The sequence below is a fragment of the Scyliorhinus torazame genome, chromosome 10, assembly GCF_047496885.1.
Source record: "Scyliorhinus torazame isolate Kashiwa2021f chromosome 10, sScyTor2.1, whole genome shotgun sequence".
Lineage (NCBI taxonomy): Eukaryota > Metazoa > Chordata > Chondrichthyes > Carcharhiniformes > Scyliorhinidae > Scyliorhinus > Scyliorhinus torazame.
In genome coordinates, this window is record NC_092716.1 from 91684645 (window position 1) to 91696597 (window position 11953).

General features: G+C 47.4%; 1 long non-coding RNA gene across 1 annotated transcript; it reads left to right on the forward strand.

Annotated features, from left to right (window-relative positions):
- The first annotated feature begins 298 nt into the window (after positions 1-298).
- LOC140430750 (uncharacterized) lies at positions 299-1547 on the forward strand. Its single transcript, XR_011949529.1, has 3 exons — positions 299-540; positions 744-821; positions 1272-1547. It is a non-coding gene; the product is annotated as an uncharacterized lncRNA (long non-coding RNA).
- Positions 1548-11953: the final 10406 nt, after the last annotated feature.

The following is an 11953-nucleotide window of genomic DNA, read 5'->3' on the forward strand; positions in this document are numbered from 1 at the left end:
ACTCAGTTCACTGCCCTCTTATCCTCCCATCGCCTCTCTCTTCATGGTGAATCCCCAATCCATGTTCACAGACACCCCCTTGACCTGACAATCTCACATTGGCTCCCATCACCTTGATAATTCTTCACTCACTGATTTACTCACTTGCTCTCTCCCAGCACCAGAAAGTGGATGCTGCTCTCCCCCACACTGTGAGGGGGAAACGTGTTGCAGACGCGCACACACACGCTGATTCCGCAGGAAATGTTGTGAAATTGCTGTGATTGAGAAATCTCTTTGGGCCGTGTTGGGAGTGAAGGAGCCGGGTGCAATTCAAACTTTCAGCCGCTCACTCACTTGGCTTCCCCGTGTGCATTCAGGCGGCACCGAGCCGCCCTTTCCCCGGTTTTGCAGCCGGTTCGCCACCGATCACAAACCCATAAAACTCGGCTCCCATTCAGCAAACGGCACAAGATCGGGAAGCGCTGACTGGGTGAGGACTGGAAGCTGAAGAAGAAGTTAGTGAAATGTCTGACTCGAAGCCCTGTGTGTGCCTGGATGGTGAGTGGTGACTGGTGTCAGTGTTTTTAGCAGAGTGTGCCGGCTCACTCCCACTGAGGCTGCAGCATTGGAGGGGAGGCTCTTTATTCAACTCACTGCAGAAGAGAATGTGACGCAGAGCCCGCCCTCCTCCACACGGCGGCATGGGCGGCATTTCTCAGGCTTTGAACACAACTCAATGTCTGTCTTTCTCCTCTTTTCAGGATCCTGCTCCTGTGAAAACACCTGCAGGTGCTCCGACTGCCGATGTCCCACCAGCAAAGCTGGACGCTGCCAGAAAAGTGAGTAACTGGGGGAGAGTTTCAAACTGCTCACATTGTATTGATGTGACAGATAGTTCTGAGTAGAACTCACAGAGGAACACGATAGAAAAGTACAAGATCTAGGATTTCACCTGACGTCATTCCCATCAAATTGATTCCATATCCAGGCTAAAGATTGTGGAGACAGGAAGCTGCTGGTTAAAGAAGTGTCTGAGTGTCACATCAGAAAGTGTTGATATTCTAGACTGATGATTAGAAATGGTGTAGTGGAGACAGTGAGTGGAACATCTTCACCCAAACTCTCTCACAGTGTTCTGGCGCTGAGACTCTGCACATGGGTTACTTGGGGATATGACACAGATGAGTTTGTGAGTGAGGAGCTGAGTGCTGCAATGGGAGGCTCTGGGGGAGGGGTTTCAGTCAACTCATTGATTGTTACTGATTTGTGTCTTTGTCCTGTCCTCTCAGGTTGCTGCTCTTGCTGTCCTGCAGAATGCACGAACTGTGCCAATGGCTGTGTGTGTAAAGGCAAATCCTCTGACAAATGTAGCTGCTGTTCCTGAACAACAGGCCCCTCAGACACAATATCTGAAATATTGTCCATATGTACTGTATTCCACACACTACATGTTTCAGTGTCTGTATCCTGATGAGTTGTGTTTACACAAAGTAATGAACAGTGTATGAATATTATTCAATTTATTGTTATTTGTGTCTCGTAATAAATAAAATTTAACAATTTCATCTCCAGTGATTAGTGTCATTCTTTTGTTTAAGAATGTGATATCCCTTTTTTTTAAGAAAAAATTGTTTTACGCCATTTATAATTTTAACACTTTTAAACAGAAAAATCCAACAAAGCCAAAAAACCCACAATGACATAGCCATCCCACACCCCAAACACAGACCCCAACCAACATGCTCCATGTAAACACGCCATCTTACGGCCATCCCTTCATTGGGTTTCCTGCCCTTATTCGTCCCTTCCATGCCTGATATTCCTAATGAGAGAGTGACCTCGAGGAATTGAGCTGAGTTCTAACTGTACCATTAAGCCACATTACCTAATATTATGTATTAAAACCACATTCCCATCTGTTTCAGTCTGGTCAATGAACTTAAACAATGTGACGATGGAGCTCGGTAGGAAATGATAGTGTGAATTATTCAATAACAGTTCTGCTGATATTGTCTCTTTAAACATTTCGAGTTCAATATGAGTCTTGCTCAGAAATGGATTTGAAATGTTCCCTCTGTTTCTCTTTCCACAGAAGCTGCCAATCTTACTGAGCTTTTCCGGAACATTCAGATGTCCGGTATCTACAATATTTTACTTTTGTTTTGCCCTTAGTTGCGTTAAGCCTCTTGAGTATTGTTGGTCCAGTTCAGATTTTGATTAATTGTAACCACCAGCACGGTAGGTGATTCAGCGATGGGAATGGCATTAATGTCAAGAAGTGACGGTTAAATTCTCTCTTATTGGAGATCGACACTTTCTGACAATTATCTTGTGCAGATTTCTTTCTGATAATTGTAAATTTTAGAAGTGCATCACATAATAGTATGGATGCACAGTGGTTAGCACTGTTGCTTCACAGCGCCGGCGTCCCAGGTTCGAGTCCCGGCTCAGGTCACTGTCTTGGCGGCGGTAGCACGTTCTCCCTGTGTCCGCATGGGTTTCCTCCGAGTGCTCCGGTTTCCTCCCACAAGTCTTTTAGGTCATTTGAACATTATGATTTCTTCCTCCGTGCTCCCGAACAGGCGCTGGAATGTGGCGAGTAGGGGCTTCTCACAGTAACTTCATTGCAGTGTTAATGCAAGCCTACTTGTGACAATAAAGATTAATATAAAGGTTACATGACAGAAAATGCAATTATCTTGTGCAAATTTCTTTCTGATAATTGTAAATTTTAAAGTGCATCACATAATAGTATGGATGCACAATGGTTAGCACTGTTGCTTCACAGTGCCAGCGTCCGAGGTTCGATTCCTAGCTCAGGTCACTGTCTGTGCGGAGTCAGCCCATTCTCCTTGTGTCTGCATGGGTTTCCTCCGGCTGCTCCGGTTTCGTCCCACTAGTCCCGAAACATGTGCTGTTAGGTAATTTGAACATTCAGAATTCTCCCTCCGTGTACCCGAACAGGTGCCAGAATGTGGCGACGAAGGGCTTCTCACAGTAACTTCATTGCAGTGTTAATGTAAGACTACTTGCGACAATAAAGATGAATATCAAGGTTACATGAGAGAAAATGCAATTATCTTGTGCAGATTTCTTTCTGATAATTGTAAATTTAAAGTGCATCACATAACGGTACAAATATTACATGACAGAAAAGCAACATCGACCAGTTTCTGTCAATACAGTACAGGAGGAGGGCGCCATGTGGCGCAGTGAATAGCGCTGGGACTGCGGCACTGAGGACCCGGGTTCAAATTCCATCCGTGGGCAACTGTCCATGTGGAGCTTGCACATTCCTCCCATGTCTGCGTGGGTTTCACCCCCACAATCCAAAGATGTACAGGTAAGGTGGATTGGCCATGCTAAATTGCTCCTTAATTGGAGAAAAAATAATTGGGTACTCTAAATTTATTTTAAAAATACTGCACAGGAGACTGCCTCACTACACTTGTCATTACAGTGATATTTAAAATTACATTTACATTTCATGTCAAACATTCACTGATGCACAGTGTCCCAGTGGATAACATTGTTACAAGTTCCTCCCTATAATGTGGTGTGAGTGCCTTAGATGAGTGAGGTCTTTTGGTTCAGTTGGTACCCTCCCTGCTTAAGCTGCGGGTTCAAGATCCACTCCGGAATTATTGGCCATGGATGCAGAACTGAATATGTTATTCATGCAGGTTGCAATTCCAGCAGAACGGTGGCACCGTGGCTTGCACTGCTGCCTCACATCACCAGGGACCCAGGTCCGATTTTGGCCTTGGGTGATTGCGTGTTTGGACTTTTCACATTGTCTGCGTGGGTTTCCTCTGGGTTCTGGTTTTCTCCCACCATCCAACCATGTGCAGCTGAGGTGGATTGGTCATGATCAGTGCCTGCGGTTACAAGGATAGGGTGGGGGAGTGGGCCTATGAACAGCGCTCCTTTGAAGTGTCGGTACAGACTTGATGGGCGAATGGCCTCCTTCTGCACTGGATTGATTCTGTGGAAAGAAAATTGGCCGAGTAATAGGAACCACAGAGTACTGCTCAGTGGACACATGTCGGACTGGAATATATCCTTTTCCAGATATATATCAATGATCTAGATCCTGGTGGGCAGGGGACACTTTTAAGGGTTTTTAAAATGGTACCAAATTCATTTTTCCCAATTCAGGGAACTTGAATTCGCCAAATTTAAAACTGTCCCGGGGCAGCGCGGTGGCACACTGGTTAGCACTGCTGCATCACGGCGCCGAGGTCCCAGGTTCGATCCCAGCTCTGGGTCACTGTCTGTGTGGAGTTTGCAGATTCTCCCTGTGTTTGCACGGGTTTCACCCCACAACCCAAAGATGTGCAGGATAGGTTGATTGGCCACTCTAAATTGCCCCTTAATTGGAAAAAATGAATTGGGCACTCCAAATTTAAAAACAAAATAAAAAATAATTTAAAAAAAAAGTTCCCGTCCTTCTCCACAGCATTCACATTGTGGATTTCCTGTTGGTGACCGACATGCACAAATCCAAAACAGTATAAGTCACTTTAAACCTTCACGACCACCATGTGTCTATACTCCTTTAAATATTACATACAGCTGTGAGTTGTTCAAAGGAATATCCATATTTTATGACCTGAGTCACACAGACACACTGGAGAGAGAAAAAGCAAAATAAAAATCACATGAAAAAGATGTGACCCAAACAGAAACATGTGACCCGTATTTCAGTCTACAAACGGATTGGCCTGAGTGGCTCCATGTGATGTCAATGACACTGAGAAGGTATCGAAGGTGATGGAGGATGTGTCATTGAGCATGTTAATGGCAGCAGGGTGATTGAGCAGGAATAATGGGCTATGATCACTAACACACTGGATGTCATTATGAATTTGGGTAGACTCCTCTCAGTGGTGTAATGGGGTGAAACCGGAATGGAGAGGATTGTAGCCATCTGGGATGGCCACGTCCCGATTACAAAATGGGACTTTGCAAAGAATGCAGGGAAAATTGGACAATACCGAGAAAGCAAGCAGGTGCAAGGTTTGTCTGTTGATTGGATCTATAGCTCCCAGACAAGACCGAGACCGCAGAACCATCGACATACTAATGAGCCATCTCCGGGGACAAAAGGGTAACATTTAGGTAAACAATGCTAAGACAGACACCCCGGCTACAACAAAGCAGACCAACGGCTACCTAGGATACGCCCAGCAATCAGGGAACCCACCCCTCTATTGGAGGAAAATCGATAAGAACGATTGGGAAACGGCCCAATTAATTGGGGCCAAGTTCAAGGCCCGCCCAAAAGCACGCAAAGCCCTTTTGGGTATAAAAAGGATTCCCCAAGAGAGAATCGCTCTCTTGGCCTTGGTTCTCAGCGAGGAGAGACCTGCCAAAGCTGCTCCAGACCAAATAAGTTCCAAGTCAACGCACGCTACGAGATAGACGCTCCTAGTTGCTATCCTGTAAACAGTTCAAGCCAGCAGCCTCAGAACCGAGCAACGCCATTGTTCCTCTGACTGAGTGGGCACCCACAGCTAAGTATAGGCTTTTAGTAGTAGTGATAGATTAATCTGTAGAGTTTTATGCATGAGTATATTTGACTGTGTGTAAATAAATGAGCATTGAGTTTGAACTTACTAACTGGTGTATCGAGTCTTTGATCAGTATTCGGTTCTGAACCTTGTAGTGGTATCAAAAGATACCTGGCGATTAAACAGAGCCAAATTAAGAGAGAACACAATTAGCAACATTTACTGGCGACATCTGGCGGGAGTCGACTTAGAAGTGGCCTAACCACTCCGAGAGAACCCAAATTTGAATTGAGAATCCAATTGGAAACAGAAAAACCACAAGTGTAAGAACAGTACTGAACTGATCAAGCCTCCGAGATTCGGAAGTGTGTTAATGCATGCGCACTAACAGGGATATAAGGTAAACCTGAGAGATCTTGTTGCGTAAAACTTTCGGGAGTTTTGTAGGCCGGAAATTAGCGTAAGCCGTACCCGTGTTTACATCACCACTTTATCACACCCTGTTCCAAATTCAGTAGAGAACCTACATACAGAAAATGGCAATGAAGGCAATGGAATGCCTTATGAATCCCCAGGAATTCGAGATCGCAGTGACCAGTAGAGTAGGACAGTGTCCCGTTTGGGAAGATGAGATCAGGAAATATCTCAAAGGGAAAGGATGGCCCCTTTGGAGTGAATTCTGCGCCAATGACGAAACAGGTCCCGGGAGTATAGGACATAGAGGGTGGGAGAACCTGTCAGAGATACACAAGAAGAGCTTAGGGAAAGCTCGCAAGCCGATGGCAATCGTGTCCTGTTTGGCACAATTGTGAGGCACAGAGGAGGTCGTTAGGACGCACCGTAGAGAGATAGAGGAGAGAGACAGAAGTAGTGAGGTAGACGTGTGCGAAGTAGAGAAGGAGAATAGAGATTTGAGAGAGCAGTTAGCAGCAAGGGACAGAGAGGTGGATGATGCCAAGGGGGCACACCAGTCTTGACTCGTGCATTTGAGTAGCTTCCAAACGCAATATGATAAGGCCTACCAGGACACGCAACATGCGGTCTTGGTAAGACAAGAGACAGAACAGCAAGTTGAGAAATTGCAGATACAGTGCAATAATTTGAAAGCAGCCTACGAGCACTCCATACTTCCACGACGGAACAAAGGCAGAGCTCAGTAGACCACGCAAAGTGCCGGAAGCAAATTGCAGAATTGCAATCTCTGCTTTCCGTTCATAATGGGTTTCAAAGCACATTTGGACCCCAGTTAGATCAGGAAAACGGCCCCGATTGGCAGGAATTGAATGAGACTGCCCATAGATACGTACATGGGACATGTACGCAGGAAAAACCCCAGAAAAGGAAAGCGCCCCAACACCCAACCGAACAGGCAGAACACACACCCATGAACCCTGTAACCACACACCGCAGGGCCGCAGCAGAAGGAGACGCAGATTTCCTTTATACAACCCCGTTAACCGTGACCCAATTACGGGACGCGTGTGGAAACATTACACCGTTCCTTCCCACATCAGACCCCCATCAATTTTTCGCGAAAGTCAAACAGCAGGCTACCATGTACGGCCTGGGCGAGAAGGAGCAAGTGAAGCTCACAGTTTTAAGCCTCGACCCTTCAGTCGTGGCAACCCTTCCCGACTCACAGAATGTAGGAGGAGGCACACTCCAAGAGATGCACACAGCGATCCTTGATGCGATCGGCTATAACAGAGGAGACCCCCTTAGAAGGTCTAAACAAACGTAGGCAAAAGAAAACAGCACCTCACAGCATTTGCTGTACGCTTGTGGATATACTTCACAGCAGCTTTCCGAGAGTTAGCCCGCGCCCATTTGTCCCCAGATAATATGGCCAAATGGACTCGAATCCTAGTCTCTCACGTGACAGACGCAGGACAGAAAGCTTGCGCAAATTATGACCCCTCAAATGAGGCCCACAATGAAGAATGGGTTTTGAAAAGGATGTCCCGCGCTTGGGAGCAATCAGTCCAAGGCAAAACCGCATTTATAAAACCTGATGAAGAGCAGGCAGGCATGAATCCAGTTAAAGCGCACCAGAACCCCGCATGGGTAAATGAGGGCAGGAACAGCCCACCCCAGCCCAAAGCTCAAGAATGTTACAATTGCGGACAGTTAGGACACTTTGCACGAGAGTGCAATGTGCCTCAAAGGCAGCAGAGAAGCCAACAGACAGGCACCCTAAACAGGAATAGGGCAAAGCCGATCCATAGCGTTAGCACCCGTTCAGAGAATATAGACATGAACGGCACCGACTGATGGTGTTCTGGCTCCCCAACTTGGGTCTGCGACACCCTTTGGGACAAGTCCGGTAAATCGGTCGTAGCAGGCAAAGTCCGGGGACACCCCGTAGCATTTCTTTGGGACACAGGAGGGTCCCACACCACACTCAATTCCTCCACGATGTTTCAATGAGACACGTGGCCCACAACAGACACCATCACACTCAGCGGCTTTACAGGTCATTTACAACAAGGACACATCACAGCCCCTGTAGCGATACAAATAGGGAACATCACAACTAAGCACCCCGTAGTTTTGGTTGATCTGCCCCAGACAGCAGAACATATTCTAGGGATCGATTTTATGAGCTCCCACAACCTTTCTTTTGACCCAGTTAACAAGTGTGTATGGAAAATGGCAAAGGCAGCACGAGGCCCCGCCACGCTCACAGTACAGTACAGCACAGAACAGGCTCTTCGGCCCAGGAGAGTATGTAAACAGGATTAGCTCAGTAGGAGACTTCTGGTTCAACCCTCGTGCCATTAGTACAGACAAAGAGGTTAGGGCAGTCCTGCAGGAATACAAAGCGGCATTTGCACAGCACAAGCACGACTGTGGCAAATTGGCTGGCTTTGTGAACATTACAGGTCCTGACCCTAAACCCCAGATGCAGTACGGATTTCCCCAGGAAGCAGGGGGAGAAATCTCCAAAGTAATAGAGAGTTTGTTGGATCAAGGCGTACTCAGATCAGTAACCTCCACAAACAACGCACCAATTTGGCCCGTCAGGAAACCGGATGGATCATGGCGACTGACCATTGATTACCGGGAACTGAACAAAGTAACCCCAGCAGCAGCCCCCACCATAGCCACGAGTCCCGAGACCATGCTCAAACAGGGATTCCAGTCAAGAAAAATTTTGGTTTGGGACATTAGCAACGGCTTTTGGTCCATTCCATTGGGTAAAGCGTGCCAGTACAAATTCGCCTTTGCAATCCAGGGACAACAATATACGTGGACGTGCCTTCCACAAGGTTCCACAACTCCCCCTCCATTTTCCACCGACAGCTGGCAAATGGACTAGCAAAATCTTCCCGCCCCGATTGTCTGGTCCAGTACGTAGACGGCTTGTTACTACAGACAGACACAAAGGGAGAGCACATTTCGCTTCTCGCCGAACTCCTAGGACTCCTAAAATAAATTGGTTGTAAAGTCAATCCCAAGAGGCCCAGATTTTGAAAGAGAAAGTGATTTACTTGGGAACAGTGATCAGCGATCACACATGGTAAACGCGAGATCGAGCAAAAGAGAATTGACTCGATCATCAAATTGTCCCTTCCCCACAATGTCCCAGCCCTCCGGTCATTTTTAGGACTGGTTGGCCACTGCCGAAACCATATCGTTGGTTTCGCCACAAAAGCAGTGCCCCTATCCGACCTTCTCAAGAAGCAGGCACTTTGTGAATGGCTTCCACAGCACACGGATGCCGTGGATGCTTTAAAAAGAGCCCTCAGCACAGCCCCCGCATTACAGGTCCCAGATCCACTTACCCCATACGCAATCGAAGTTGCAAGCACCGACCGAACCCTTTCGGCCGTGTTCCTTCAGGAACGCCATGACCAATTACGCCCTGTGGCATACGCCTCACGCGTGTTAGACCCTGTAGAGCAAGGATTTTCTGCCTGTGAAAGGCACCTGCTCGCAGTTTTTTGGGCAGTACAGTACTTCGCCTACATTACAGGACTCAACCCCATCACCATTCTCACTGAACACACCCCAACACAGCTATTATTAGACGGTCTACTTAAAGATGGCAGAGTCAGCCAAATCCACGCAGCCCGTTGGACCCTTCTTTTACAAGGACGGGACATCACAGTAAAAAGATCCAAGACCCACACCTTCCTTGCCGATAATTTGCAGCATGCAGGCACCCCTCATGAGTGTGAGATCATCACCACAAAACAGAACACAGGCCCATTTATACCCAAAACATCCCCCCGGAAAGCAGGTAATACACCCCAGAGACCCCAGCCCACAGACACGTGCGCACCCATGAAGATTTATGTGGATGGCTCCTCCACAGTGTTAAATGGAACGAGAATCACCGGTTGCGGTATTTACGTAGGGGACGCGCCCGATGAGATTTCACTAAAGTTGTCAGGACACTTAGGCTCGCAGGCAGCAGAACTGGCAGTGATCGCTTACATTGTAGACCACCCCGACTCGTTCCCGACCCCAGCAGACATCTATTCGGACAGCTTGTATGTCTGCAATAGTTTGACGGAATTCCTACCCCTGTGGGAAACGAGAGGATTTGTTTCCGCGGACAATAAACCTCTACTCTCAGCCCCATTACTCCGCCATATCTTCGAGACAGTGAAGGATAGAAAATATGGAATAATTAAGGTTCGCAGTTATCATCGTTCTTCCCCCCCTGCTAACGTTAAAGCAGACACTCTAGCGAAGGCAGACTCCAGGCATGATTATTTTTGGAACCCCCCCAAAAGCACCCCAGTACACGCAGTTCAGGTCTCACAGACCAATATTCAGGATCTAGCGAAGGCACAGAAAGAGGACGAGAAACTCAGGGAAGTTTTAAAGGGTACCTTCCCAGCTCCATATGATAAATACAAGAATGCAATAACCACACATGATGGTGTGATTTTAAAGGATGGCATTTATATAGTTCCCAGCCAGGACAGGAACCAGATCATTTGTCATGCATGGACACCAAGGTATTGAACCCATCCTAGCCCACCTCAGACCGCTCTGCTGGTGGCCTGATTTAAAAGCCGATGTTACCCACTGCTATGAGAATTGCTTGATCTGTGCCCAGAGCAATCCGGACAGATATGCGAAAAAGGCTCAATTTAGTCTTACCCGCCCCGTTAATGGACCCTGGACAAATCTACAGATAGACTATATAGGACCCTTACCCCCTTGCAGAAATGGTTCTAAGTATGTGTTGGTGGTCATCGACACCTTCACAAAATGGGTGGAAGTATTTCCATCGAGAACTAATACAGCCAAGACAGCAGCTAAAATACTAACACAGCACATCTTTGCAAGATGGGGCCTCCCCCGCAGTATAGAATCCGATCAAGGCTCCCATTTCACAGGACGTGTAATGAAAAACGTCCTCACGATTTTCGGCATTCAACAAAAGCTTCACATAGCATACCACCCCCAGTCAAGTGGTATTGTAGAGAGGATGAACAGGACATTAAAAGCCACCCTCAGGAAAATGGTACAGCAGAATAACAGCACCTGGGATTCAGTTCTCCCATTTGCTTTAATGTTCCTAAGAAACACGGTATCCACGTCCACAGGATACACCCCCCACACTCTCATGACCGGATGCCCCATGAAAGGGACAGAGTATTTATTAGGACTGGATTTGGCCAGCCCTGCAGTCACAGCCCTCATGCATGAAAATGCTGTACAACAATTGATAGAGAACATAAAGGTAGCCCAACTCGCAGCAGCTATGAGACTTGGGACCAGGAAGAAACAGAGCAAGGCTTGTTTCGACAAAACAGTACACGCCACTGAGTTTGCAGTAGGGCAGCAAGTGATGCTTTCCCTATACAACCCCAGTTCATTCCTTTCCCCTAAATTCTCCGGACCGTACTCCATTTCGGACAAAGTCAGCCCCTTGGTATACAAGATTACATATCCCAATGGTAAGTCTGCATGGTTTCACATAAATCAGCTCAAGGCTTATGGCTCACAGAATAGCCACACACACCACATCCTGCTTGCAGCAGCAGACGAGCACGCCCCGCCCACAGATGATGTTTTCCTACCCTCCCCCAACCAGCCCAGCCTGTCCTCAGACACGACTTCAACCCCACCCCCAGAGGCATGACTCCGCCTCTCCCTTCCTTCAACCAGCAGCGACAGCGACAGTGATAGCGATCACGATGCCAATAGCCACAGCACACCACGTTACGATTATCCCCCTGTACCAGACCCACTCCCAGCGAATCCAAGCCTGATTCCACTGACCCCTTCGAGATTACATATATCAAAGCCCATATAACCCAGACCCACCGCCCGACGATTACGGATCGAAACCTAGTAGCTCCAACCTCGACACACGATTCTGGCACCGAGACAATTCGTTCAGGCTCATCCGGAATGATGAGATGGACCCCAATTCGCCCAAAGCAGCTTTAGCACGGTTACTACAATCAAGAGTTTGGCAGCCAGGAGAAGATGAT